Here is a 5627-nt window from a genome sequence, read left to right as displayed (position 1 = left end):
ATTTTATCTTTGAAAATCTTTGAAATAACACATGATGAGTTCCTGTATGATGAGAGTTTAAATTCCTACCACAGCCATACATACATGCTTATTATACTTTGAGCCACAAATTTACGTTTTACTGCTTATGAGCATTGAGTGTGGTCAAGCTGTGTAGACCCTTAGGAGCTTGTCATGCGGTTAAAATCAAGATTCACTTGCACGTTCACTCACACATGCTGCTTCTACTCCTGAAGTACGCATCCACATACATCCACTCAATTCCATCTCTAGATTCACCTAAAATTATTCTACTCCTAATCCGGGAGAGAATAGCCAAAAATTTTTTCCTATCCCTGTTATTCCCTGTGAAATAAATGCTCGAGTTATCTTGGTTACTACCACTTGCTATATTATTTCAGGAGTTGAGTGCTCTAAAAAAAGAAAGAGAGAAAAAAATACGAGGAAATAAAAAGGGGCAAGTGCCCGGAACCTCGAAAGAAAAGAAAAAGTGAGACGAGAGGTAAAAATGGACAAGTGTCCGACAGTAGAATTAGGGGTACAAGATACCCACCTGAGAGGAAAGAAAAAGAAAATTTAGAGCATCTCATTCTCCTCAAAAAGTTTGAAAAGAGCAAGAAAGGTATGTATCCCCTTAAAAGAGCAAAAAGTAGAATTAGACTTTTACCATTGTTATCACCATCATCACCATACACCATTCACTCGCCACACATGCACATCTTGATTTGACTTATTGACTTGTTTCTTTGGATCCATGGTTTGACTATACAATAAATGTCTTGTAAGTATGTATACTTTGTCTCCCACCTATGAGCTCCAGATATTAAAGCCTTACTAGAGTAGGGTGAGAGAGAAGGCAATGTCACTATTCCTTGTACCAAAAATAACACATACTTTGAGAGAAGGCATATACCATTGCTGCCTTGGAAAGGATCCAAAAATACCATAAAAGAGAGATTTGAGAAAGTCATACAAGGAATCTCTGAGTTTTATTTGAAAATCTGCAAAAACTCCAGAGCTATAGTTGATCAAGAATAAGAGACATGGTGCTTGACTTGACCGTTCTATCTTTTAACTGCTCAAGACACAAGTGACGGTTACAAGCCCCATGGTGAAAGGTAAAATGAGTAAGTTTTAAGTCCTAACAATTTATTCTAACTCAGAGATGAGATCTTGCTTGAATGCATGTGTACTTTTAAGGCATAAAACCACTGCAGGAACTCTTGACTTCATCCTTGCTCATGGACGAGCAAGAGGTAAGTTTGGGGGAGTTGTTGACGGTCCTTAAGTACCAAATATAATCATCAAATAAATAAAGAAAGGGATCCATATACAACCAACACCCAGACTTAGGGTTTTATCTGACAGAATTCCACGAGTTTTGGTGTTTGTCTATTTCTGCAGGGGGGTATCAGGAAATACGGAAGAAAGGCCCACATGTCGGGTTTACATAGAGATATTAGCGTGCCGCGCAATTTTCTGTCATCTAGAAGACTCCAGAAGCCATGGGAACGAACGGGAAGGCGAACGGGCCTGAGGGTAGGGCGCCCGCCCTCCCCCCTAGGGCGCCCGCCCTGTCCTAGAGTACAATCAGGACTCGTTTCGGGGATTACGCTCCACCGACCTATCGGGTCAAGGATAACCGTTCAATCAATGTCGGTTTGATTCGACGACTCAGATACACTTGAGGGGACTATATAAGCAGACCCCTGGCCCCTGGAGGAGAACAAGTTCATCATAGAGTTGAGAGGAGCCCTCGAAGGAATACCTCTCCTCTAAATAGACTTAGGGCTTAGCATCCAATGTGAGAGTAGAATTAGTTCTTCTAAGTTCTACTAGATTGAGAGAGATAGAGTGGAGGTGTAGATCGGAGGAAGCCCAGCCTGTCGGTGTCTACTCCGAGGTTGTACCTGCAGGATCAAGTTCTCCTAACTCGAGGCTTGCTGCTATGATTCTTCAGTAATTCGACTTCTAAATTCTAGTAAGTTATTTTTTATTGTTCTTTGGTTTATGAGTTTACTTTAGTCTCTTCCAGTTGAGTTTAGAGTAATCATTGCTAGCGTAAACGTGGTGTTTGGGCTAGGGTACTCATAGATATCCCCTGACTAGCTGGACCGTGGTAGTAGCGAGGAACGTGACATTTTCGAGTTACCTTTGCAGACCATATCTCGTTAGCAGGAAGGATAGGGTTTATAGGTGCGGCTTGAACATCCTCTGTGGTGTCTAGATTCCGTGAGCCTCCCCAATAAAACAGTAGATCATCCTTACTAAGGTTAGAACGAAACTACGGTTGCAGTCTTCTCTATACATCGCTCACATCAAAAAACATTCTTTGTAGCCTAAAGGGTAGTAGCAATAGATTTGGTTAGTTAGATGCACGCTTTCTCCTAGTGGTAAAAATAGAAATACGATACTCTGGATAACCTCCCGGGTGCAGTGCTCACCGATATCCGTGCGCTTGCGGATCATTTTCTGATGGCGTTACCAAATATCAACAATCGACATCTTGCCAATGAGGTGGTTGTGGATCTAGCACCTGTTGATAAGCTTCCACGTGTCTCTGAGGTGCACGATCTCCATGGAACATTGGATTAACCATTGTATCCTGACCACCAAGTTGCTGACCAAGATTCATCGGCTGGTTGATCAATCCTTGATTCTAAAATCCAGGTTGCACTAGTCCCTATTGAAACCCCACAGCCTGATGATTCTGCTGAGGCATCTGTGGAAAGACAAACTGCCCTGTCCATCCACTATTAATATTCATCGGCGTAGGTCCTGCCGATGACTGGTAATTGGGCATCATCATTGAATTGACATACCCTAGCTGTGTCATAAACCTCTGTTGCGTCGGCATAGGATCTGTCGATGCGTTAGGCATCTGGAACGTTGGTGCTTGAGAATTCCCAGTAAAAGGTCTTGCAGTAGTAGTTGTAGAATACTGGGGATTCTGATTCATCAGCGTGTTTGGTGGCGCCGATGCCATAGGAGCCTTGCCTGTCACGTCAGCCACTTGAGACTTTCCAGGACTTTTTGCCATCAATTCTGGGGCATACCATAGCCCCACCAGTTGGGAGGAACAGTCCCTGACATCGCCGATGCCAATAGATCTGTGGCAAGCTTGATTTGCCCATCTGATGTTGATGGATTGGTCGTCATCGGTGTAGATTGCGCATTAGTCATCGCTAATGTGCTTGGAGGGGAATTAACTTCTGCACCCGCAACGGCCGTAGTAGCCGATGGAGCCGTGACTACCGATGTCCCTAGCTGATGATAGACAGGACCCACATAAGATGGTGGTACTTGTCCTTCTTTGAAAGTTCTAGCCATAACATTGAAAATCATGTTGGACAGTACACCATATTGATTGATCAAGGCATGGTTAATAGCACTGTCAACCATGTCTTGAAGTTTTCTAGGATTGGCCTCAAAAGTAACTTGCCGAGGCATCGGCAATGCTTCCTTCTGGATCACCTCGCCACTCCTGTTGATACTGAAGGATTTCAAGCATAGCTGCTTTTAGTCCTCCATGGCTTTTGCCATAGCTTGCTTCTGCTCATCTCTGAGATTGGCTTCCGTCACGGGGATAATGTTCTCCAAGTCGAAATTAGCGTTCAACATGTTGATCTTAATCTTGAATCTTGGTCCCACTGGGCGTGCCAACATATGTGTTGGTGCAAAAGCTGATTTGCAAACACAAAGGGCTAATACCCAATTCAAACGTTAAGGCGTGCCAGCCGATTTGACCTTACAATCGACAAAGGTGGTAGCTCGAACACTTTGGTCCCGACAACAGCGATGCGCCCGGATATCACGGCCAAGAGGTGCTCATGCGGAACTTGAGAACACGCCGAGTTTGACTCGATGAATTCCTAAGAACTCGTAGAAAAAAGGAAAATATGACGAAGTCATCGAAAAACTAGATACTGGAATATGAGTAAAAACTTGTGTTTGATTGGTTGATAGATGTCAATTACATTGCCACAGGGTCTAGATTTATACCCTACCCTAAAGAGCTACAACTAGACACGACTAGAACTCGAATACCAATTTAAATGGAATCTGTATACAAAACAAACTCTAATAATTAAGGAAAACATTAAACTATCCTCCACAACCGATCGGTACACTATCATGAGCCAATCGGCAACCCCTGCATCTTTCTCCATAACCATCGATAGACCGCCTCTCACCGTCATCGGCAACCACCAGTGCTTGTCATCAGCATGATCTCGTCACTATTTCCTAGACTTAGTCATATTCCATCGTTCTCTAATCGGCACCAACCTTCATCGGCAAATCCCCTATAGACTAGTCACCATTTTTCCAGCTGCCGATCTATACTTCATTAACTCCAGGTGCGTATCCAAAGATACGTGTCCAAAAATAAGGTCAACAACTGCGCTACCCTTGTTAACTAAGCATAAAATTATAATTGTCAAAATATTCCTTCGGGTATTCTTGTCACTAAGCTTACCAGGTTTGGAGCAAAAAGATCAAAGGAGTGATAAATGTAAGGTATGTCCAACGAATCATTATGCAACATTGAATTACTTTCAACCAATCTTGATTTTTGCAAAAGTCAAGCTTGGGGGATATGCTTCTATAGATACATCTATTGTCATGTTGGTACATAATTTTGGTTGTCTCAACCTTTAAGACATGCTCAATTTGCTAAACAATAATCATGCTCTATCATCACTATTAGAGTAGATGTCAATAATGCCCTCATGCTACCTTTGTTTGCTATAGTATATGTTTAGGTTTGGAGTAGTTTCATTCATCTCTTAAGTGAAAGGTCCTAATATGGCTAGAGGGGGTGAATAGGCAATGAAAAACTTCTACAAACTCACTAGAGCAAGAGGTTAGTAAATAACAAAGCAAAGCTTTTTTCTCTAGCTCTACTGGGGGTTTGGAAGCCACCTATCCAACAACTCTAGTTGATATGAACACTAGGCACACAAGAGCTATGTCACTACAAGCAACACTAGTGAACTAAGCTACACAAGGCAAAGTAAGCAACTAAACTAATTACACTACTTTACGGTAAGTAAATGGATAGGATAAGATATTTATACCACCGTGTAGGTGATGAACCAATCACCAAGATATGATCAATCAAGCACTGGGAGAATACCAATCAAACACAATGGATATACCAAATTTTCTCCCGAGGTTCACGTGCTTGCCAGCACGCTATGTCCCTATTGTGTCAACTAACACTTGGTGGTTCAGCGGCTAAGAGGTGTAGCATGAACCTCGTCCTCACTAGAACACTGCAAGAACCTACCCACAAGTGAGGTAGATCAATCATACGCGCAATCCACTAAAGTTGTCTTTGGCTCTCCGCTGGGGTAGGCACAAAACCCCTCACAATCACCAGGAGATGGCCATGAACAATCACCAACTCATGCTAATGCTCCTCCACTGCTCCAAGCCATTTAGGTGGCGGCCACCACCAAGAGTAACAAGAAAACCGCAGCCAAATCGATCCCCAAGTGCCACTAGATGCAATCACTCAAGCAAATGCACTTGGAATCACTCGCAATCTCACAAAGATGTTTAATCTATGAAGGTGATGAGTGGGAGGTGTTTGCTTAGGCTCACATAGGATGTCAAGTATGCTA

The sequence above is a fragment of the Sorghum bicolor genome, chromosome 8, assembly GCF_000003195.3.
Source record: "Sorghum bicolor cultivar BTx623 chromosome 8, Sorghum_bicolor_NCBIv3, whole genome shotgun sequence".
NCBI classification, from domain to species: Eukaryota; Viridiplantae; Streptophyta; class Magnoliopsida; order Poales; family Poaceae; genus Sorghum; species Sorghum bicolor.
The sequence above is the reverse complement of the archived record's forward strand: the minus strand, read 5'-3'. Positions refer to the sequence as shown.